Source organism: Alosa sapidissima, chromosome 10 (genome assembly GCF_018492685.1).
Source record: "Alosa sapidissima isolate fAloSap1 chromosome 10, fAloSap1.pri, whole genome shotgun sequence".
NCBI classification, from domain to species: Eukaryota; Metazoa; Chordata; class Actinopteri; order Clupeiformes; family Clupeidae; genus Alosa; species Alosa sapidissima.
Genome location: NC_055966.1, coordinates 5,158,709 through 5,179,131, shown reverse-complemented (window position 1 = coordinate 5,179,131; position 20,423 = coordinate 5,158,709). Strand labels below are relative to the sequence as shown.

At 42.8% G+C, this 20,423-nt stretch overlaps 45 non-coding genes across 45 annotated transcripts; all 45 read left to right on the top strand.

Annotated features, from left to right (window-relative positions):
- Window positions 1–328: 328 nt before the first annotated feature.
- trnag-ccc lies at window positions 329–399 on the top strand. Its single transcript has one exon. It is a non-coding gene; the product is annotated as a tRNA-Gly (tRNA).
- A 676-nt stretch (window positions 400–1,075) lies between these two features.
- Window positions 1,076–1,146, top strand: trnag-ccc. The gene has a single exon. It is a non-coding gene; the product is annotated as a tRNA-Gly (tRNA).
- Window positions 1,147–1,472: 326 nt separating this feature from the next.
- Window positions 1,473–1,543, top strand: trnag-ccc. Its single transcript has one exon. It is a non-coding gene; the product is annotated as a tRNA-Gly (tRNA).
- A 326-nt stretch (window positions 1,544–1,869) lies between these two features.
- On the top strand, window positions 1,870–1,940 carry trnag-ccc. Its single transcript has one exon. It is a non-coding gene; the product is annotated as a tRNA-Gly (tRNA).
- Window positions 1,941–2,266: 326 nt separating this feature from the next.
- Window positions 2,267–2,337, top strand: trnag-ccc. The gene has a single exon. It is a non-coding gene; the product is annotated as a tRNA-Gly (tRNA).
- A 676-nt stretch (window positions 2,338–3,013) lies between these two features.
- trnag-ccc lies at window positions 3,014–3,084 on the top strand. The gene has a single exon. It is a non-coding gene; the product is annotated as a tRNA-Gly (tRNA).
- Window positions 3,085–3,410: 326 nt separating this feature from the next.
- Window positions 3,411–3,481, top strand: trnag-ccc. The gene has a single exon. It is a non-coding gene; the product is annotated as a tRNA-Gly (tRNA).
- Window positions 3,482–3,807: 326 nt separating this feature from the next.
- Window positions 3,808–3,878, top strand: trnag-ccc. Its single transcript has one exon. It is a non-coding gene; the product is annotated as a tRNA-Gly (tRNA).
- A 676-nt stretch (window positions 3,879–4,554) lies between these two features.
- Window positions 4,555–4,625, top strand: trnag-ccc. The gene has a single exon. It is a non-coding gene; the product is annotated as a tRNA-Gly (tRNA).
- Window positions 4,626–4,951: 326 nt separating this feature from the next.
- trnag-ccc lies at window positions 4,952–5,022 on the top strand. Its single transcript has one exon. It is a non-coding gene; the product is annotated as a tRNA-Gly (tRNA).
- A 328-nt stretch (window positions 5,023–5,350) lies between these two features.
- On the top strand, window positions 5,351–5,421 carry trnag-ccc. Its single transcript has one exon. It is a non-coding gene; the product is annotated as a tRNA-Gly (tRNA).
- A 326-nt stretch (window positions 5,422–5,747) lies between these two features.
- Window positions 5,748–5,818, top strand: trnag-ccc. Its single transcript has one exon. It is a non-coding gene; the product is annotated as a tRNA-Gly (tRNA).
- A 328-nt stretch (window positions 5,819–6,146) lies between these two features.
- On the top strand, window positions 6,147–6,217 carry trnag-ccc. Its single transcript has one exon. It is a non-coding gene; the product is annotated as a tRNA-Gly (tRNA).
- Window positions 6,218–6,543: 326 nt separating this feature from the next.
- On the top strand, window positions 6,544–6,614 carry trnag-ccc. Its single transcript has one exon. It is a non-coding gene; the product is annotated as a tRNA-Gly (tRNA).
- Window positions 6,615–6,942: 328 nt separating this feature from the next.
- Window positions 6,943–7,013, top strand: trnag-ccc. Its single transcript has one exon. It is a non-coding gene; the product is annotated as a tRNA-Gly (tRNA).
- A 326-nt stretch (window positions 7,014–7,339) lies between these two features.
- Window positions 7,340–7,410, top strand: trnag-ccc. Its single transcript has one exon. It is a non-coding gene; the product is annotated as a tRNA-Gly (tRNA).
- Window positions 7,411–7,738: 328 nt separating this feature from the next.
- Window positions 7,739–7,809, top strand: trnag-ccc. Its single transcript has one exon. It is a non-coding gene; the product is annotated as a tRNA-Gly (tRNA).
- Window positions 7,810–8,135: 326 nt separating this feature from the next.
- Window positions 8,136–8,206, top strand: trnag-ccc. The gene has a single exon. It is a non-coding gene; the product is annotated as a tRNA-Gly (tRNA).
- A 328-nt stretch (window positions 8,207–8,534) lies between these two features.
- On the top strand, window positions 8,535–8,605 carry trnag-ccc. The gene has a single exon. It is a non-coding gene; the product is annotated as a tRNA-Gly (tRNA).
- Window positions 8,606–8,931: 326 nt separating this feature from the next.
- trnag-ccc lies at window positions 8,932–9,002 on the top strand. Its single transcript has one exon. It is a non-coding gene; the product is annotated as a tRNA-Gly (tRNA).
- A 280-nt stretch (window positions 9,003–9,282) lies between these two features.
- trnag-ccc lies at window positions 9,283–9,353 on the top strand. Its single transcript has one exon. It is a non-coding gene; the product is annotated as a tRNA-Gly (tRNA).
- A 326-nt stretch (window positions 9,354–9,679) lies between these two features.
- trnag-ccc lies at window positions 9,680–9,750 on the top strand. The gene has a single exon. It is a non-coding gene; the product is annotated as a tRNA-Gly (tRNA).
- Window positions 9,751–10,426: 676 nt separating this feature from the next.
- On the top strand, window positions 10,427–10,497 carry trnag-ccc. The gene has a single exon. It is a non-coding gene; the product is annotated as a tRNA-Gly (tRNA).
- Window positions 10,498–10,823: 326 nt separating this feature from the next.
- trnag-ccc lies at window positions 10,824–10,894 on the top strand. Its single transcript has one exon. It is a non-coding gene; the product is annotated as a tRNA-Gly (tRNA).
- A 328-nt stretch (window positions 10,895–11,222) lies between these two features.
- Window positions 11,223–11,293, top strand: trnag-ccc. Its single transcript has one exon. It is a non-coding gene; the product is annotated as a tRNA-Gly (tRNA).
- Window positions 11,294–11,969: 676 nt separating this feature from the next.
- Window positions 11,970–12,040, top strand: trnag-ccc. Its single transcript has one exon. It is a non-coding gene; the product is annotated as a tRNA-Gly (tRNA).
- A 326-nt stretch (window positions 12,041–12,366) lies between these two features.
- Window positions 12,367–12,437, top strand: trnag-ccc. The gene has a single exon. It is a non-coding gene; the product is annotated as a tRNA-Gly (tRNA).
- A 326-nt stretch (window positions 12,438–12,763) lies between these two features.
- trnag-ccc lies at window positions 12,764–12,834 on the top strand. Its single transcript has one exon. It is a non-coding gene; the product is annotated as a tRNA-Gly (tRNA).
- Window positions 12,835–13,162: 328 nt separating this feature from the next.
- trnag-ccc lies at window positions 13,163–13,233 on the top strand. The gene has a single exon. It is a non-coding gene; the product is annotated as a tRNA-Gly (tRNA).
- Window positions 13,234–13,559: 326 nt separating this feature from the next.
- trnag-ccc lies at window positions 13,560–13,630 on the top strand. The gene has a single exon. It is a non-coding gene; the product is annotated as a tRNA-Gly (tRNA).
- Window positions 13,631–13,958: 328 nt separating this feature from the next.
- On the top strand, window positions 13,959–14,029 carry trnag-ccc. The gene has a single exon. It is a non-coding gene; the product is annotated as a tRNA-Gly (tRNA).
- Window positions 14,030–14,355: 326 nt separating this feature from the next.
- Window positions 14,356–14,426, top strand: trnag-ccc. Its single transcript has one exon. It is a non-coding gene; the product is annotated as a tRNA-Gly (tRNA).
- A 326-nt stretch (window positions 14,427–14,752) lies between these two features.
- Window positions 14,753–14,823, top strand: trnag-ccc. The gene has a single exon. It is a non-coding gene; the product is annotated as a tRNA-Gly (tRNA).
- A 676-nt stretch (window positions 14,824–15,499) lies between these two features.
- On the top strand, window positions 15,500–15,570 carry trnag-ccc. The gene has a single exon. It is a non-coding gene; the product is annotated as a tRNA-Gly (tRNA).
- A 326-nt stretch (window positions 15,571–15,896) lies between these two features.
- Window positions 15,897–15,967, top strand: trnag-ccc. The gene has a single exon. It is a non-coding gene; the product is annotated as a tRNA-Gly (tRNA).
- Window positions 15,968–16,293: 326 nt separating this feature from the next.
- trnag-ccc lies at window positions 16,294–16,364 on the top strand. Its single transcript has one exon. It is a non-coding gene; the product is annotated as a tRNA-Gly (tRNA).
- Window positions 16,365–17,040: 676 nt separating this feature from the next.
- trnag-ccc lies at window positions 17,041–17,111 on the top strand. Its single transcript has one exon. It is a non-coding gene; the product is annotated as a tRNA-Gly (tRNA).
- A 326-nt stretch (window positions 17,112–17,437) lies between these two features.
- Window positions 17,438–17,508, top strand: trnag-ccc. The gene has a single exon. It is a non-coding gene; the product is annotated as a tRNA-Gly (tRNA).
- Window positions 17,509–17,836: 328 nt separating this feature from the next.
- trnag-ccc lies at window positions 17,837–17,907 on the top strand. The gene has a single exon. It is a non-coding gene; the product is annotated as a tRNA-Gly (tRNA).
- Window positions 17,908–18,233: 326 nt separating this feature from the next.
- Window positions 18,234–18,304, top strand: trnag-ccc. The gene has a single exon. It is a non-coding gene; the product is annotated as a tRNA-Gly (tRNA).
- A 328-nt stretch (window positions 18,305–18,632) lies between these two features.
- trnag-ccc lies at window positions 18,633–18,703 on the top strand. Its single transcript has one exon. It is a non-coding gene; the product is annotated as a tRNA-Gly (tRNA).
- Window positions 18,704–19,029: 326 nt separating this feature from the next.
- trnag-ccc lies at window positions 19,030–19,100 on the top strand. Its single transcript has one exon. It is a non-coding gene; the product is annotated as a tRNA-Gly (tRNA).
- A 328-nt stretch (window positions 19,101–19,428) lies between these two features.
- On the top strand, window positions 19,429–19,499 carry trnag-ccc. The gene has a single exon. It is a non-coding gene; the product is annotated as a tRNA-Gly (tRNA).
- Window positions 19,500–19,825: 326 nt separating this feature from the next.
- Window positions 19,826–19,896, top strand: trnag-ccc. The gene has a single exon. It is a non-coding gene; the product is annotated as a tRNA-Gly (tRNA).
- Window positions 19,897–20,224: 328 nt separating this feature from the next.
- Window positions 20,225–20,295, top strand: trnag-ccc. The gene has a single exon. It is a non-coding gene; the product is annotated as a tRNA-Gly (tRNA).
- The last annotated feature ends 128 nt before the right edge of the window (window positions 20,296–20,423 follow it).

Genomic DNA, 20,423 nt, shown 5'->3' with positions numbered 1-20,423 from the left:
GCCCTTTGACGTGATGGAATTTCGACAAGTCTATTCCAAAGTCTTTGGTTCTGTCTGAACATACCTTTCTAAACACTCACCCTTATGCTCTATGAATGAACAAAAAACATGTGTCTTGGCAGACTCCATTGGGGTCTAAACCGTAAATGTAACAGCAAGTAAAGTCTTGCGGCAGAAATCTACCACACCTTTCACTGTTACCGACTGAAGAGGCATGGAAAAATGTGAGATTGGCTTCATGTACTAGGAAACAATTTTTCTGCTCTACCACTTGGGAGAAGCAAACTATAGATTGTTTGTAAAAGCATATTCTGCAGAAATAAGACAGGCACCAGTAGTGTAGTGGTATCATACAAGATTCCCATTCTTGTGACCCGGGTTCGATTCCCGGCTGGTGCAGGCCTTTGATTTGCCGGAATTTCAACAAGACTGTACCAAAGTTGTTAGGTAGGTCTCAACGTTCATTTCTAAAGGCTCACCCTTATGCTTTATGAATGAAAAAACCCTGTGTGGTGGCAGACTCCATTGCGGCGCAAACCGTAAATGTCACAGCAAGTATAGACTAACTGCAGAAACCTACCACACCTTTCACTGTTACCGACTGAAGAGGCATCGAAAAAAGTGACATTGGCTTCATGTATTAGGAAACAATTTTTTTGCTCTACCACTTGGGAAAAGGACCCTATACATTGCCCGTAAAAGCATATTCTGTAAAACCTTATAAGGCACCAGTAGTGTAGTGGTATCATACAAGATTCCCATTCTTGTGACCCGGTTCGATTCCCGGCTGCTGCAGCCCTTTGACGTGATGGAATTTCGACAAGTCTATTCCAAAGTCATGAATGAACAAAAAACGTGTGTCTTGGCAGACTCCATTGGGGTCTAAACCGTAAATGTAACAGCAAGTAAAGTCTTGCGGCAGAAATCTACCACACCTTTCACTGTTACCGACTGAAGAGGCATTGAAAAAAGTGACATTGGCTTCATGTACTAGGAAACAATTTTTCTGCTCTACCACTTGGGAGAAGCAAACTATAGATTGTTTGTAAAAGCATATTCTGCAGAAATAAGACAGGCACCAGTAGTGTAGTGGTATCATACAAGATTCCCATTCTTGTGACCCGGGTTCGATTCCCGGCTGGTGCAGGCCTTTGATTTGCTGGAATTTTGACAAGACTGTACCAAAGTTGTTAGGTAGGTCTGAACGTTAATATCTAAAGGCTCACCCTTATGCTTTATGAATGAAAAAACCCTGTGTGGTGGCAGACTCCATTGCGGTGCAAACCGTAAATGTCACAGCAAGTATAGACTAACTGCAGAAACCTACCACACCTTTCACTGTTACCGACTGAAGAGGCATCGAAAAAAGTGAGATTGGCTTCATGTACTAGGAAATAATTTTTCTGCTCTACCACTTGGGAAAAGCACCCTAAACATTGCCCGTAAAAGCATATTCTGTAAATCCTTGTCAGGCACCAGTAGTGTAGTGGTATCATACAAGATTCCCATTCTTGTGACCCGGGTTCGATTCCCGGCTGGTGCAGGCCTTTGATTTGCTGGAATTTTGACAAGACTGTACCAAAGTTGTTAGGTAGGTCTGAACGTTAATATCTAAAGGCTCACCCTTATGCTTTATGAATGAAAAAACCCTGTGTGGTGGCAGACTCCATTGCGGTGCAAACCGTAAATGTCACAGCAAGTATAGACTAACTGCAGAAACCTACCACACCTTTCACTGTTACCGACTGAAGAGGCATCGAAAAAAGTGAGATTGGCTTCATGTACTAGGAAATAATTTTTCTGCTCTACCACTTGGGAAAAGCACCCTAAACATTGCCCGTAAAAGCATATTCTGTAAATCCTTGTCAGGCACCAGTAGTGTAGTGGTATCATACAAGATTCCCATTCTTGTGACCCGGGTTCGATTCCCGGCTGGTGCAGCCCTTTGACGTGATGGAATTTCGACAAGTCTATTCCAAAGACTTTGGTTCTGTCTGAACATACCTTTCTAAACACTCAGCCTTATGCTATATGAATGAAAAAACCCTGTGTGGTGGCAGACTCCATTGCGGCGCAAACCGTAAATGTCACAGCAAGTATAGACTAACTGCAGAAACCTACCACACCTTTCACTGTTACCGACTGAAGAGGCATCGAAAAAAGTGACATTGGCTTCATGTACTAGGAAACAATTTTTCTGCTCTACCACTTGGGAAAAGGACCCTATACATTGCCCGTAAAAGCATATTCTGTAAAACCTTATAAGGCACCAGTAGTGTAGTGGTATCATACAAGATTCCCATTCTTGTGACCCGGGTTCGATTCCCGGCTGCTGCAGGCCTTTGATTTGCCGGAATTTTGACAAGACTGTACCAAAGTTGTTAGGTAGGTCTGAACGTGAATATCTAAAGGCTCACCCTTATGCTTTATGAATGAAAAAACCCTGTGTGGTGGCAGACTCCATTGTGGTGCAAACCGTAAATGTAACAGCAAGTAAAGTCTTGCGGCAGAAATCTACCACACCTTTCACTGTTACCGACTGAAGAGGCATGGAAAAATGTGAGATTGGCTTCATGTACTAGGAAACAATTTTTCTGCTCTACCACTTGGGAAAAGGACCCTATACATTGCCCGTAAAAGCATATTCTGTAAAACCTTATAAGGCACCAGTAGTGTAGTGGTATCATACAAGATTCCCATTCTTGTGACCCGGTTCGATTCCCGGCTGCTGCAGCCCTTTGACGTGATGGAATTTCGACAAGTCTATTCCAAAGTCATGAATGAACAAAAAACGTGTGTCTTGGCAGACTCCATTGGGGTCTAAACCGTAAATGTAACAGCAAGTAAAGTCTTGCGGCAGAAATCTACCACACCTTTCACTGTCACCGACTGAAGAGTCATTGAAAAATGTGAGATTGGCTTCATGTACTAGGAAACAATTTTTCTGCTCTACCACTTGGGAGAAGCAAACTATAGATTGTTTGTAAAAGCATATTCTGCAGAAATAAGACAGGCACCAGTAGTGTAGTGGTATCATACAAGATTCCCATTCTTCTGACCCGGGTTCGATTCCCGGCTGGTGCAGGCCATTGATTTGCCGGAATTTCAACAAGACTGTACCAAAGTTGTTTGGTAGGTCTGAACGTTCATTTCTAAAGGCTCACCCTTATGCTTTATGAATGAAAAAACCCTGTGTGGTGGCAGACTCCATTGCGGCGCAAACCGTAAATGTCACAGCAAGTATAGACTAACTGCAGAAACCTACCACACCTTTCACTGTTACCGACTGAAGAGGCATCGAAAAAAGTGAGATTGGCTTCATGTACTAGGAAATAATTTTTCTGCTCTACCACTTGGGAAAAGCACCCTAAACATTGCCTGTAAAAGCATATTCTGTAAATCCTTGTCAGGCACCAGTAGTGTAGTGGTATCATACAAGATTCCCATTCTTGTGACCCGGGTTCGATTCCCGGCTGGTGCAGGCCTTTGATTTGCTGGAATTTTGACAAGACTGTACCAAAGTTGTTAGGTAGGTCTGAACGTTAATATCTAAAGGCTCACCCTTATGCTTTATGAATGAAAAAACCCTGTGTGGTGGCAGACTCCATTGCGGCGCAAACCGTAAATGTCACAGCAAGTATAGACTAACTGCAGAAACCTACCACACCTTTCACTGTTACCGACTGAAGAGGCATCGAAAAAAGTGACATTGGCTTCATGTACTAGGAAACAATTTTTCTGCTCTACCACTTGGGAAAAGGACCCTATACATTGCCCGTAAAAGCATATTCTGTAAAACCTTATAAGGCACCAGTAGTGTATTGGTATCATACAAGATTCCCATTCTTGTGACCCGGGTTCGATTCCCGGCTGCTGCAGGCCTTTGATTTGCCGGAATTTTGACAAGACTGTACCAAAGTTGTTAGGTAGGTCTGAACGTGAATATCTAAAGGCTCACCCTTATGCTTTATGAATGAAAAAACCCTGTGTGGTGGCAGACTCCATTGTGGTGCAAACCGTAAATGTAACAGCAAGTAAAGTCTTGCGGCAGAAATCTACCACACCTTTCACTGTTACCGACTGAAGAGGCATGGAAAAATGTGAGATTGGCTTCATGTACTAGGAAACAATTTTTCTGCTCTACCACTTGGGAAAAGGACCCTATACATTGCCCGTAAAAGCATATTCTGTAAAACCTTATAAGGCACCAGTAGTGTAGTGGTATCATACAAGATTCCCATTCTTGTGACCCGGTTCGATTCCCGGCTGCTGCAGCCCTTTGACGTGATGGAATTTCGACAAGTCTATTCCAAAGTCATGAATGAACAAAAAACGTGTGTCTTGGCAGACTCCATTGGGGTCTAAACCGTAAATGTAACAGCAAGTAAAGTCTTGCGGCAGAAATCTACCACACCTTTCACTGTCACCGACTGAAGAGTCATTGAAAAATGTGAGATTGGCTTCATGTACTAGGAAACAATTTTTCTGCTCTACCACTTGGGAGAAGCAAACTATAGATTGTTTGTAAAAGCATATTCTGCAGAAATAAGACAGGCACCAGTAGTGTAGTGGTATCATACAAGATTCCCATTCTTGTGACCCGGGTTCGATTCCCGGCTGGTGCAGGCCTTTGATTTGCCGGAATTTCAACAAGACTGTACCAAAGTTGTTAGGTAGGTCTCAACGTTCATTTCTAAAGGCTCACCCTTATGCTTTATGAATGAAAAAACCCTGTGTGGTGGCAGACTCCATTGCGGCGCAAACCGTAAATGTCACAGCAAGTATAGACTAACTGCAGAAACCTACCACACCTTTCACTGTTACCGACTGAAGAGGCATCGAAAAAAGTGACATTGGCTTCATGTACTAGGAAAAAATTTTTCTGCTCTACCACTTGGGAAAAGGACCCTATACATTGCCCGTAAAAGCATATTCTGTAAAACCTTATAAGGCACCAGTAGTGTAGTGGTATCATACAAGATTCCCATTCTTGTGACCCGGGTTCGATTCCCGGCTGGTGCAGCACTTTGACGTGATGGAATTTCGACAAGTCTATTCCAAAGACTTTGGTTCTGTCTGAACATACCTTTCTAAACACTCAGCCTTATGCTATATGAATGAACAAAAAACGTGTGTCTTGGGAGACTCCATTGGGGTCTAAACCGTAAATGTAACAGCAAGTAAAGTCTTGCGGCAGAAATCTACCACACCTTTCACTGTTACCCACTGAAGAGGCATTGAAAAAAGTGAGATTGGCTTCATGTACTAGGAAACAATTTTTCTGCTCTACCACTTGGGAGAAGCAAACTATAGATTGTTTGTAAAAGCATATTCTGCAGAAATAAGACAGGCACCAGTAGTGTAGTGGTATCATACAAGATTCCCATTCTTGTGACCCGGGTTAGATTCCCGGCTGGTGCAGGCCTTTGATTTGCTGGAATTTCGACAAGACTGTACCAAAGTTGTTAGGTAGGTATGAACGTTAATTTCTAAAGGCTCATCCTTATGCTTTATGAATGAAAAAACCCTGTGTGGTGGCAGACACCATTGCGGTGCAAACCGTAAATGTCACAGCAAGTATAGACTAACTGCAGAAACCTACCACACCTTTCACTGTTACCGACTGAAGAGGCATCGAAAAAAGTGAGATTGGCTTCATGTACTAGGAAACAATTTTTCTGCTCTACCACTTGGGAAAAGCACCCTAAACATTGCCCGTAAAAGCATATTCTGTAAATCCTTGTCAGGCACCAGTAGTGTAGTGGTATCATACAAGATTCCCATTCTTGTGACCCGGGTTCGATTCCCGGCTGGTGCAGCCCTTTGACGTGATGGAATTTCGACAAGTCTGTTCCAAAGACTTTGGTTCTGTCTGAACATACCTTTCTAAACACTCAGCCTTATGCTATATGAATGAACAAAAAACGTGTGTCTTGACAGACTCCATTGGGGTCTAAACCGTAAATGTAACAGCAAGTAAAGTCTTGCGGCAGAAATCTACCACACCTTTCACTGTTACCCACTGAAGAGGCATTGAAAAAAGTGACATTGGCTTCATGTACTAGGAAACAATTTTTCTGCTCTACCACTTGGGAGAAGCAAACTATAGATTGTTTGTAAAAGCATATTCTGCAGAAATAAGACAGGCACCAGTAGTGTAGTGGTATCATACAAGATTCCCATTCTTGTGACCCGGGTTAGATTCCCGGCTGGTGCAGGCCTTTGATTTGCTGGAATTTCGACAAGACTGTACCAAAGTTGTTAGGTAGGTATGAACGTTAATTTCTAAAGGCTCATCCTTATGCTTTATGAATGAAAAAACCCTGTGTGGTGGCAGACACCATTGCGGTGCAAACCGTAAATGTCACAGCAAGTATAGACTAACTGCAGAAACCTACCACACCTTTCACTGTTACCGACTGAAGAGGCATCGAAAAAAGTGAGATTGGCTTCATGTACTAGGAAACAATTTTTCTGCTCTACCACTTGGGAAAAGCACCCTAAACATTGCCCGTAAAAGCATATTCTGTAAATCCTTGTCAGGCACCAGTAGTGTAGTGGTATCATACAAGATTCCCATTCTTGTGACCCGGGTTCGATTCCCGGCTGGTGCAGCCCTTTGACGTGATGGAATTTCGACAAGTCTGTTCCAAAGACTTTGGTTCTGTCTGAACATACCTTTCTAAACACTCAGCCTTATGCTATATGAATGAACAAAAAACGTGTGTCTTGACAGACTCCATTGGGGTCTAAACCGTAAATGTAACAGCAAGTAAAGTCTTGCGGCAGAAATCTACCACACCTTTCACTGTTACCGACTGAAGAGGCATTGAAAAAAGTGAGATTGGCTTCATGTACTAGGAAACAATTTTTCTGCTCTACCACTTGGGAGAAGCAAACTATAGATTGTTTGTAAAAGCATATTCTGCAGAAATAAGACAGGCACCAGTAGTGTAGTGGTATCATACAAGATTCCCATTCTTGTGACCCGGGTTAGATTCCCGGCTGGTGCAGGCCTTTGATTTGCTGGAATTTCGACAAGACTGTACCAAAGTTGTTAGGTAGGTATGAACGTTAATTTCTAAAGGCTCATCCTTATGCTTTATGAATGAAAAAACCCTGTGTGGTGGCAGACACCATTGCGGTGCAAACCGTAAATGTCACAGCAAGTATAGACTAACTGCAGAAACCTACCACACCTTTCACTGTTACCGACTGAAGAGGCATCGAAAAAAGTGAGATTGGCTTCATGTACTAGGAAACAATTTTTCTGCTCTACCACTTGGGAAAAGCACCCTAAACATTGCCCGTAAAAGCATATTCTGTAAATCCTTGTCAGGCACCAGTAGTGTAGTGGTATCATACAAGATTCCCATTCTCGTGACCCGGGTTCGATTCCCGGCTGGTGCAGCCCTTTGACGTGATGGAATTTCGACAAGTCTGTTCCAAAGACTTTGGTTCTGTCTGAACATACCTTTCTAAACACTCAGCCTTATGCTATATGAATGAACAAAAAACGTGTGTCTTGGCAGACTCCATTGGGGTCTAAACCGTAAATGTAACAGCAAGTAAAGTCTTGCGGCAGAAATCTACCACACCTTTCACTTTTACCGACTGAAGAGGCATTGAAAAAAGTGAGATTGGCTTCATGTACTAGGAAACAATTTTTCTACTCTACCACTTGGGAGAAGCAAACTATAGATTGTTTGTAAAAGCATATTCTGCAGAAATAAGACAGGCACCAGTAGTGTAGTGGTATCATACAAGATTCCCATTCTTGTGACCCGGGTTAGATTCCCGGCTGGTGCAGGCCTTTGATTTGCTGGAATTTTGACAAGACTGTACCAAAGTTGTTAGGTAGGTCTGAACGTTAATATCTAAAGGCTCACCCTTATGCTTTATGAATGAAAAAACCCTGTGTGGTGGCAGACTCCATTGCGGTGCAAACCGTAAATGTCACAGCAAGTATAGACTAACTGCAGAAACCTACCACACCTTTCACTGTTACCGACTGAAGAGGCATCGAAAAAAGTGAGATTGGCTTCATGTACTAGGAAACAATTTTTCTGCTCTACCACTTGGGAAAAGCACCCTAAACATTGCCCGTAAAAGCATATTCTGTAAATCCTTGTCAGGCACCAGTAGTGTAGTGGTATCATACAAGATTCCCATTCTCGTGACCCGGGTTCGATTCCCGGCTGGTGCAGCCCTTTGACGTGATGGAATTTCGACAAGTCTATTCCAAAGACTTTGGTTCTGTCTGAACATACCTTTCTAAACAGTCAGCCTTATGCTATATGAATGAACAAAAAACGTGTGTCTTGGGAGACTCCATTGGGGTCTAAACCGTAAATGTAACAGCAAGTAAAGTCTTGCGGCAGAAATCTACCACACCTTTCACTGTTACCCACTGAAGAGGCATTGAAAAAAGTGAGATTGGCTTCATGTACTAGGAAACAATTTTTCTGCTCTACCACTTGGGAGAAGCAAACTATAGATTGTTTGTAAAAGCATATTCTGCAGAAATAAGACAGGCACCAGTAGTGTAGTGGTATCATACAAGATTCCCATTCTTGTGACCCGTGTTCGATTCCCGGCTGGTGCAGGCCATTGATTTGCCGGAATTTCAACAAGACTATACCAAAGTTGTTTGGTAGGTCTGAACGTTAATTTCTAAAGGCTCACCCTTATGCTTTATGAATGAAAAAACCCTGTGTGGTGGCAGACTCCATTGCGGCGCAAACCGTAAATGTCACAGCAAGTATAGACTAACTGCAGAAACCTACCACACCTTTCACTGTTACCGACTGAAGAGGCATCGAAAAAAGTGACATTGGCTTCATGTACTAGGAAACATTTTTTCTGCTCTACCACTTGGGAAAAGGACCCTATACATTGCCCGTAAAAGCATATTCTGTAAAACCTTATAAGGCACCAGTAGTGTAGTGGTATCATACAAGATTCCCATTCTTGTGACCCGGGTTCGATTCCCGGCTGGTGCAGCCCTTTGACGTGATGGAATTTCGACAAGTCTATTCCAAAGTCATGAATGAACAAAAAACGTGTGTCTTGGCAGACTCCATTGGGGTCTAAACCGTAAATGTAACAGCAAGTAAAGTCTTGCGGCAGAAATCTACCACACCTTTCACTGTTACCGACTGAAGAGGCATTGAAAAATGTGAGATTGGCTTCATGTACTAGGAAACAATTTTTCTGCTCTACCACTTGGGAGAAGCAAACTATAGATTGTTTGTAAAAGCATATTCTGCAGAAATAAGACAGGCACCAGTAGTGTAGTGGTATCATACAAGATTCCCATTCTTGTGACCCGGGTTCGATTCCCGGCTGGTGCAGGCCTTTGATTTGACGGAATTTCAACAAGACTGTACTAAAGTTGTTAGGTAGGTCTAAACGTTCATTTCTAAAGGCTCACCCTTATGCTTTATGAATGAAAAAACCCTGTGTGGTGGCAGGCTCCATTGCGGCGCAAACCGTAAATGTCACAGCAAGTATAGACTAACTGCAGAAACCTACCACACCTTTCACTGTTACCGACTGAAGAGGCATCGAAAAAAGTGACATTGGCTTCATGTACTAGGAAACAATTTTTCTGCTCTACCACTTGGGAAAAGGACCCTATACATTGCCCGTAAAAGCATATTCTGTAAAACCTTATAAGGCACCAGTAGTGTAGTGGTATCATACAAGATTCCCATTCTTGTGACCCGGGTTCGATTCCCGGCTGCTGCAGGCCTTTGATTTGCCGGAATTTTGACAAGACTGTACCAAAGTTGTTAGGTAGGTCTGAACGTGAATATCTAAAGGCTCACCCTTATGCTTTATGAATGAAAAAACCCTGTGTGGTGGCAGACTCCATTGTGGTGCAAACCGTAAATGTAACAGCAAGTAAAGTCTTGCGGCAGAAATCTACCACACCTTTCACTGTTACCGACTGAAGAGGCATGGAAAAATGTGAGATTGGCTTCATGTACTAGGAAACAATTTTTCTGCTCTACCACTTGGGAAAAGGACCCTATACATTGCCCGTAAAAGCATATTCTGTAAAACCTTATAAGGCACCAGTAGTGTAGTGGTATCATACAAGATTCCCATTCTTGTGACCCGGTTCGATTCCCGGCTGCTGCAGCACTTTGACGTGATGGAATTTCGACAAGTCTATTCCAAAGTCATGAATGAACAAAAAACGTGTGTCTTGGCAGACTCCATTGGGGTCTAAACCGTAAATGTAACAGCAAGTAAAGTCTTGCGGCAGAAATCTACCACACCTTTCACTGTTACCGACTGAAGAGGCATGGAAAAATGTGAGATTGGCTTCATGTACTAGGAAACAATTTTTCTGCTCTACCACTTGGGAGAAGCAAACTATAGATTGTTTGTAAAAGCATATTCTGCAGAAATAAGACAGGCACCAGTAGTGTAGTGGTATCATACAAGATTCCCATTCTTGTGACCCGGGTTCGATTCCCGGCTGGTGCAGGCCTTTGATTTGCCGGAATTTCAACAAGACTGTACCAAAGTTGTTAGGTAGGTCTGAACGTTCATTTCTAAAGGCTCACCCTTATGCTTTATGAATGAAAAAACCCTGTGTGGTGGCAGACTCCATTGCGGCGCAAACCGTAAATGTCACAGCAAGTATAGACTAACTGCAGAAACCTACCACACCTTTCACTGTTACCGACTGAAGAGGCATCGAAAAAAGTGACATTGGCTTCATGTACTAGGAAACATTTTTTCTGCTCTACCACTTGGGAAAAGGACCCTATACATTGCCCGTAAAAGCATATTCTGTAAAATCTTATAAGGCACCAGTAGTGTAGTGGTATCATACAAGATTCCCATTCTTGTGACCCGGGTTCGATTCCCGGCTGGTGCAGCCCTTTGACGTGATGGAATTTCGACAAGTCTATTCCAAAGTCTTTGGTTCTGTCTGAACATACCTTTCTAAACACTCACCCTTATGCTCTATGAATGAACAAAAAACATGTGTCTTGGCAGACTCCATTGGGGTCTAAACCGTAAATGTAACAGCAAGTAAAGTCTTGCGGCAGAAATCTACCACACCTTTCACTGTTACCGACTGAAGAGGCATGGAAAAATGTGAGATTGGCTTCATGTACTAGGAAACAATTTTTCTGCTCTACCACTTGGGAGAAGCAAACTATAGATTGTTTGTAAAAGCATATTCTGCAGAAATAAGACAGGCACCAGTAGTGTAGTGGTATCATACAAGATTCCCATTCTTGTGACCCGGGTTCGATTCCCGGCTGGTGCAGGCCTTTGATTTGCCGGAATTTCAACAAGACTGTACCAAAGTTGTTAGGTAGGTCTCAACGTTCATTTCTAAAGGCTCACCCTTATGCTTTATGAATGAAAAAACCCTGTGTGGTGGCAGACTCCATTGCGGCGCAAACCGTAAATGTCACAGCAAGTATAGACTAACTGCAGAAACCTACCACACCTTTCACTGTTACCGACTGAAGAGGCATCGAAAAAAGTGACATTGGCTTCATGTATTAGGAAACAATTTTTTTGCTCTACCACTTGGGAAAAGGACCCTATACATTGCCCGTAAAAGCATATTCTGTAAAACCTTATAAGGCACCAGTAGTGTAGTGGTATCATACAAGATTCCCATTCTTGTGACCCGGTTCGATTCCCGGCTGCTGCAGCCCTTTGACGTGATGGAATTTCGACAAGTCTATTCCAAAGTCATGAATGAACAAAAAACGTGTGTCTTGGCAGACTCCATTGGGGTCTAAACCGTAAATGTAACAGCAAGTAAAGTCTTGCGGCAGAAATCTACCACACCTTTCACTGTTACCGACTGAAGAGGCATTGAAAAAAGTGACATTGGCTTCATGTACTAGGAAACAATTTTTCTGCTCTACCACTTGGGAGAAGCAAACTATAGATTGTTTGTAAAAGCATATTCTGCAGAAATAAGACAGGCACCAGTAGTGTAGTGGTATCATACAAGATTCCCATTCTTGTGACCCGGGTTCGATTCCCGGCTGGTGCAGGCCTTTGATTTGCTGGAATTTTGACAAGACTGTACCAAAGTTGTTAGGTAGGTCTGAACGTTAATATCTAAAGGCTCACCCTTATGCTTTATGAATGAAAAAACCCTGTGTGGTGGCAGACTCCATTGCGGTGCAAACCGTAAATGTCACAGCAAGTATAGACTAACTGCAGAAACCTACCACACCTTTCACTGTTACCGACTGAAGAGGCATCGAAAAAAGTGAGATTGGCTTCATGTACTAGGAAATAATTTTTCTGCTCTACCACTTGGGAAAAGCACCCTAAACATTGCCCGTAAAAGCATATTCTGTAAATCCTTGTCAGGCACCAGTAGTGTAGTGGTATCATACAAGATTCCCATTCTTGTGACCCGGGTTCGATTCCCGGCTGGTGCAGGCCTTTGATTTGCTGGAATTTTGACAAGACTGTACCAAAGTTGTTAGGTAGGTCTGAACGTTAATATCTAAAGGCTCACCCTTATGCTTTATGAATGAAAAAACCCTGTGTGGTGGCAGACTCCATTGCGGTGCAAACCGTAAATGTCACAGCAAGTATAGACTAACTGCAGAAACCTACCACACCTTTCACTGTTACCGACTGAAGAGGCATCGAAAAAAGTGAGATTGGCTTCATGTACTAGGAAACAATTTTTCTGCTCTACCACTTGGGAAAAGCACCCTAAACATTGCCCGTAAAAGCATATTCTGTAAATCCTTGTCAGGCACCAGTAGTGTAGTGGTATCATACAAGATTCCCATTCTCGTGACCCGGGTTCGATTCCCGGCTGGTGCAGCCCTTTGACGTGATGGAATTTCGACAAGTCTGTTCCAAAGACTTTGGTTCTGTCTGAACATACCTTTCTAAACACTCAGCCTTATGCTATATGAATGAACAAAAAACGTGTGTCTTGACAGACTCCATTGGGGTCTAAACCGTAAATGTAACAGCAAGTAAAGTCTTGCGGCAGAAATCTACCACACCTTTCACTGTTACCCACTGAAGAGGCATTGAAAAAAGTGAGATTGGCTTCATGTACTAGGAAACAATTTTTCTGCTCTACCACTTGGGAGAAGCAAACTATAGATTGTTTGTAAAAGCATATTCTGCAGAAATAAGACAGGCACCAGTAGTGTAGTGGTATCATACAAGATTCCCATTCTTGTGACCCGGGTTAGATTCCCGGCTGGTGCAGGCCTTTGATTTGCTGGAATTTCGACAAGACTGTACCAAAGTTGTTAGGTAGGTATGAACGTTAATTTCTAAAGGCTCATCCTTATGCTTTATGAATGAAAAAACCCTGTGTGGTGGCAGACACCATTGTGGTGCAAACCGTAAATGTCACAGCAAGTATAGACTAACTGCAGAAACCTACCACACCTTTCACTGTTACCGACTGAAGAGGCATCGAAAAAAGTGAGATTGGCTTCATGTACTAGGAAACAATTTTTCTGCTCTACCACTTGGGAAAAGCACCCTAAACATTGCCCGTAAAAGCATATTCTGTAAATCCTTGTCAGGCACCAGTAGTGTAGTGGTATCATACAAGATTCCCATTCTCGTGACCCGGGTTCGATTCCCGGCTGGTGCAGCCCTTTGACGTGATGGAATTTCGACAAGTCTGTTCCAAAGACTTTGGTTCTGTCTGAACATACCTTTCTAAACACTCAGCCTTATGCTATATGAATGAACAAAAAACGTGTGTCTTGGCAGACTCCATTGGGGTCTAAACCGTAAATGTAACAGCAAGTAAAGTCTTGCGGCAGAAATCTACCACACCTTTCACTTTTACCGACTGAAGAGGCATTGAAAAAAGTGAGATTGGCTTCATGTACTAGGAAACAATTTTTCTACTCTACCACTTGGGAGAAGCAAACTATAGATTGTTTGTAAAAGCATATTCTGCAGAAATAAGACAGGCACCAGTAGTGTAGTGGTATCATACAAGATTCCCATTCTTGTGACCCGGGTTAGATTCCCGGCTGGTGCAGGCCTTTGATTTGCTGGAATTTTGACAAGACTGTACCAAAGTTGTTAGGTAGGTCTGAACGTTAATATCTAAAGGCTCACCCTTATGCTTTATGAATGAAAAAACCCTGTGTGGTGGCAGACTCCATTGCGGTGCAAACCGTAAATGTCACAGCAAGTATAGACTAACTGCAGAAACCTACCACACCTTTCACTGTTACCGACTGAAGAGGCATCGAAAAAAGTGAGATTGGCTTCATGTACTAGGAAACAATTTTTCTGCTCTACCACTTGGGAAAAGCACCCTAAACATTGCCCGTAAAAGCATATTCTGTAAATCCTTGTCAGGCACCAGTAGTGTAGTGGTATCATACAAGATTCCCATTCTCGTGACCCGGGTTCGATTCCCGGCTGGTGCAGCCCTTTGACGTGATGGAATTTCGACAAGTCTATTCCAAAGACTTTGGTTCTGTCTGAACATACCTTTCTAAACACTCAGCCTTATGCTATATGAATGAAAAAACCCTGTGTGGTGGCAGACTCCATTGCGGCGCAAACCGTAAATGTCACAGCAAGTATAGACTAACTGCAGAAACCTACCACACCTTTCACTGTTACCGACTGAAGAGGCATCGAAAAAAGTGACATTGGCTTCATGTACTAGGAAACAATTTTTCTGCTCTACCACTTGGGAAAAGGACCCTATACATTGCCCGTAAAAGCATATTCTGTAAAACCTTATAAGGCACCAGTAGTGTAGTGGTATCATACAAGATTCCCATTCTTGTGACCCGGGTTCGATTCCCGGCTGCTGCAGGCCTTTGATTTGCCGGAATTTTGACAAGACTGTACCAAAGTTGTTAGGTAGGTCTGAACGTGAATATCTAAAGGCTCACCCTTATGCTTTATGAATGAAAAAACCCTGTGTGGTGGCAGACTCCATTGTGGTGCAAACCGTAAATGTAACAGCAAGTAAAGTCTTGCGGCAGAAATCTACCACACCTTTCACTGTTACCGACTGAAGAGGCATGGAAAAATGTGAGATTGGCTTCATGTACTAGGAAACAATTTTTCTGCTCTACCACTTGGGAAAAGGACCCTATACATTGCCCGTAAAAGCATATTCTGTAAAACCTTATAAGGCACCAGTAGTGTAGTGGTATCATACAAGATTCCCATTCTTGTGACCCGGTTCGATTCCCGGCTGCTGCAGCCCTTTGACGTGATGGAATTTCGACAAGTCTATTCCAAAGTCATGAATGAACAAAAAACGTGTGTCTTGGCAGACTCCATTGGGGTCTAAACCGTAAATGTAACAGCAAGTAAAGTCTTGCGGCAGAAATCTACCACACCTTTCACTGTCACCGACTGAAGAGTCATTGAAAAATGTGAGATTGGCTTCATGTACTAGGAAACAATTTTTCTGCTCTACCACTTGGGAGAAGCAAACTATAGATTGTTTGTAAAAGCATATTCTGCAGAAATAAGACAGGCACCAGTAGTGTAGTGGTATCATACAAGATTCCCATTCTTCTGACCCGGGTTTGATTCCCGGCTGGTGCAGGCCATTGATTTGCCGGAATTTCAACAAGACTGTACCAAAGTTGTTTGGTAGGTCTGAACGTTCATTTCTAAAGGCTCACCCTTATGCTTTATGAATGAAAAAACCCTGTGTGGTGGCAGACTCCATTGCGGCGCAAACCGTAAATGTCACAGCAAGTATAGACTAACTGCAGAAACCTACCACACCTTTCACTGTTACCGACTGAAGAGGCATCGAAAAAAGTGAGATTGGCTTCATGTACTAGGAAATAATTTTTCTGCTCTACCACTTGGGAAAAGCACCCTAAACATTGCCCGTAAAAGCATATTCTGTAAATCCTTGTCAGGCACCAGTAGTGTAGTGGTATCATACAAGATTCCCATTCTTGTGACCCGGGTTCGATTCCCGGCTGGTGCAGGCCTTTGATTTGCTGGAATTTTGACAAGACTGTACCAAAGTTGTTAGGTAGGTCTGAACGTTAATATCTAAAGGCTCACCCTTATGCTTTATGAATGAAAAAACCCTGTGTGGTGGCAGACTCCATTGCGGCGCAAACCGTAAATGTCACAGCAAGTATAGACTAACTGCAGAAACCTACCACACCTTTCACTGTTACCGACTGAAGAGGCATCGAAAAAAGTGACATTGGCTTCATGTACTAGGAAACAATTTTTCTGCTCTACCACTTGGGAAAAGGACCCTATACATTGCCCGTAAAAGCATATTCTGTAAAACCTTATAAGGCACCAGTAGTGTATTGGTATCATACAAGATTCCCATTCTTGTGACCCGGGTTCGATTCCCGGCTGCTGCAGGCCTTTGATTTGCCGGAATTTTGACAAGACTGTACCAAAGTTGTTAGGTAGGTCTGAACGTGAATATCTAAAGGCTCACCCTTATGCTTTATGAATGAAAAAACCCTGTGTGGTGGCAGACTCCATTGTGGTGCAAACCGTAAATGTAACAGCAAGTAAAGTCTTGCGGCAGAAATCTACCACACCTTTCACTGTTACCGACTGAAGAGGCATGGAAAAATGTGAGATTGGCTTCATGTACTAGGAAACAATTTTTCTGCTCTACCACTTGGGAAAAGGACCCTATACATTGCCCGTAAAAGCATATTCTGTAAAACCTTATAAGGCACCAGTAGTGTAGTGGTATCATACAAGATTCCCATTCTTGTGACCCGGTTCGATTCCCGGCTGCTGCAGCCCTTTGACGTGATGGAATTTCGACAAGTCTATTCCAAAGTCATGAATGAACAAAAAACGTGTGTCTTGGCAGACTCCATTGGGGTCTAAACCGTAAATGTAACAGCAAGTAAAGTCTTGCGGCAGAAATCTACCACACCTTTCACTGTCACCGACTGAAGAGTCATTGAAAAATGTGAGATTGGCTTCATGTACTAGGAAACAATTTTTCTGCTCTACCACTTGGGAGAAGCAAACTATAGATTGTTTGTAAAAGCATATTCTGCAGAAATAAGACAGGCACCAGTAGTGTAGTGGTATCATACAAGATTCCCATTCTTGTGACCCGGGTTCGATTCCCGGCTGGTGCAGGCCTTTGATTTGCCGGAATTTCAACAAGACTGTACCAAAGTTGTTAGGTAGGTCTCAACGTTCATTTCTAAAGGCTCACCCTTATGCTTTATGAATGAAAAAACCCTGTGTGGTGGCAGACTCCATTGCGGCGCAAACCGTAAATGTCACAGCAAGTATAGACTAACTGCAGAAACCTACCACACCTTTCACTGTTACCGACTGAAGAGGCATCGAAAAAAGTGACATTGGCTTCATGTACTAGGAAAAAAATTTTCTGCTCTACCACTTGGGAAAAGGACCCTATACATTGCCCGTAAAAGCATATTCTGTAAAACCTTATAAGGCACCAGTAGTGTAGTGGTATCATACAAGATTCCCATTCTTGTGACCCGGGTTCGATTCCCGGCTGGTGCAGCACTTTGACGTGATGGAATTTCGACAAGTCTATTCCAAAGACTTTGGTTCTGTCTGAACATACCTTTCTAAACACTCAGCCTTATGCTATATGAATGAACAAAAAACGTGTGTCTTGGGAGACTCCATTGGGGTCTAAACCGTAAATGTAACAGCAAGTAAAGTCTTGCGGCAGAAATCTACCACACCTTTCACTGTTACCCACTGAAGAGGCATTGAAAAAAGTGAGATTGGCTTCATGTACTAGGAAACAATTTTTCTGCTCTACCACTTGGGAGAAGCAAACTATAGATTGTTTGTAAAAGCATATTCTGCAGAAATAAGACAGGCACCAGTAGTGTAGTGGTATCATACAAGATTCCCATTCTTGTGACCCGGGTTAGATTCCCGGCTGGTGCAGGCCTTTGATTTGCTGGAATTTCGACAAGACTGTACCAAAGTTGTTAGGTAGGTATGAACGTTAATTTCTAAAGGCTCATCCTTATGCTTTATGAATGAAAAAACCCTGTGTGGTGGCAGACACCATTGCGGTGCAAACCGTAAATGTCACAGCAAGTATAGACTAACTGCAGAAACCTACCACACCTTTCACTGTTACCGACTGAAGAGGCATCGAAAAAAGTGAGATTGGCTTCATGTACTAGGAAACAATTTTTCTGCTCTACCACTTGGGAAAAGCACCCTAAACATTGCCCGTAAAAGCATATTCTGTAAATCCTTGTCAGGCACCAGTAGTGTAGTGGTATCATACAAGATTCCCATTCTTGTGACCCGGGTTCGATTCCCGGCTGGTGCAGCCCTTTGACGTGATGGAATTTCGACAAGTCTGTTCCAAAGACTTTGGTTCTGTCTGAACATACCTTTCTAAACACTCAGCCTTATGCTATATGAATGAACAAAAAACGTGTGTCTTGACAGACTCCATTGGGGTCTAAACCGTAAATGTAACAGCAAGTAAAGTCTTGCGGCAGAAATCTACCACACCTTTCACTGTTACCCACTGAAGAGGCATTGAAAAAAGTGACATTGGCTTCATGTACTAGGAAACAATTTTTCTGCTCTACCACTTGGGAGAAGCAAACTATAGATTGTTTGTAAAAGCATATTCTGCAGAAATAAGACAGGCACCAGTAGTGTAGTGGTATCATACAAGATTCCCATTCTTGTGACCCGGGTTAGATTCCCGGCTGGTGCAGGCCTTTGATTTGCTGGAATTTCGACAAGACTGTACCAAAGTTGTTAGGTAGGTATGAACGTTAATTTCTAAAGGCTCATCCTTATGCTTTATGAATGAAAAAACCCTGTGTGGTGGCAGACACCATTGCGGTGCAAACCGTAAATGTCACAGCAAGTATAGACTAACTGCAGAAACCTACCACACCTTTCACTGTTACCGACTGAAGAGGCATCGAAAAAAGTGAGATTGGCTTCATGTACTAGGAAACAATTTTTCTGCTCTACCACTTGGGAAAAGCACCCTAAACATTGCCCGTAAAAGCATATTCTGTAAATCCTTGTCAGGCACCAGTAGTGTAGTGGTATCATACAAGATTCCCATTCTCGTGACCCGGGTTCGATTCCCGGCTGGTGCAGCCCTTTGACGTGATGGAATTTCGACAAGTCTGTTCCAAAGACTTTGGTTCTGTCTGAACATACCTTTCTAAACACTCAGCCTTATGCTATATGAATGAACAAAAAACGTGTGTCTTGGCAGACTCCATTGGGGTCTAAACCGTAAATGTAACAGCAAGTAAAGTCTTGCGGCAGAAATCTACCACACCTTTCACTTTTACCGACTGAAGAGGCATTGAAAAAAGTGAGATTGGCTTCATGTACTAGGAAACAATTTTTCTACTCTACCACTTGGGAGAAGCAAACTATAGATTGTTTGTAAAAGCATATTCTGCAGAAATAAGACAGGCACCAGTAGTGTAGTGGTATCATACAAGATTCCCATTCTTGTGACCCGGGTTAGATTCCCGGCTGGTGCAGGCCTTTGATTTGCTGGAATTTTGACAAGACTGTACCAAAGTTGTTAGGTAGGTCTGAACGTTAATATCTAAAGGCTCACCCTTATGCTTTATGAATGAAAAAACCCTGTGTGGTGGCAGACTCCATTGCGGTGCAAACCGTAAATGTCACAGCAAGTATAGACTAACTGCAGAAACCTACCACACCTTTCACTGTTACCGACTGAAGAGGCATCGAAAAAAGTGAGATTGGCTTCATGTACTAGGAAACAATTTTTCTGCTCTACCACTTGGGAAAAGCACCCTAAACATTGCCCGTAAAAGCATATTCTGTAAATCCTTGTCAGGCACCAGTAGTGTAGTGGTATCATACAAGATTCCCATTCTCGTGACCCGGGTTCGATTCCCGGCTGGTGCAGCCCTTTGACGTGATGGAATTTCGACAAGTCTATTCCAAAGACTTTGGTTCTGTCTGAACATACCTTTCTAAACAGTCAGCCTTATGCTATATGAATGAACAAAAAACGTGTGTCTTGGGAGACTCCATTGGGGTCTAAACCGTAAATGTAACAGCAAGTAAAGTCTTGCGGCAGAAATCTACCACACCTTTCACTGTTACCCACTGAAGAGGCATTGAAAAAAGTGAGATTGGCTTCATGTACTAGGAAACAATTTTTCTGCTCTACCACTTGGGAGAAGCAAACTATAGATTGTTTGTAAAAGCATATTCTGCAGAAATAAGACAGGCACCAGTAGTGTAGTGGTATCATACAAGATTCCCATTCTTGTGACCCGGGTTAGATTCCCGGCTGGTGCAGGCCTTTGATTTGCTGGAATTTCGACAAGACTGTACCAAAGTTGTTAGGTAGGTATGAACGTTAATTTCTAAAGGCTCATCCTTATGCTTTATGAATGAAAAAACCCTGTGTGGTGGCAGACACTATT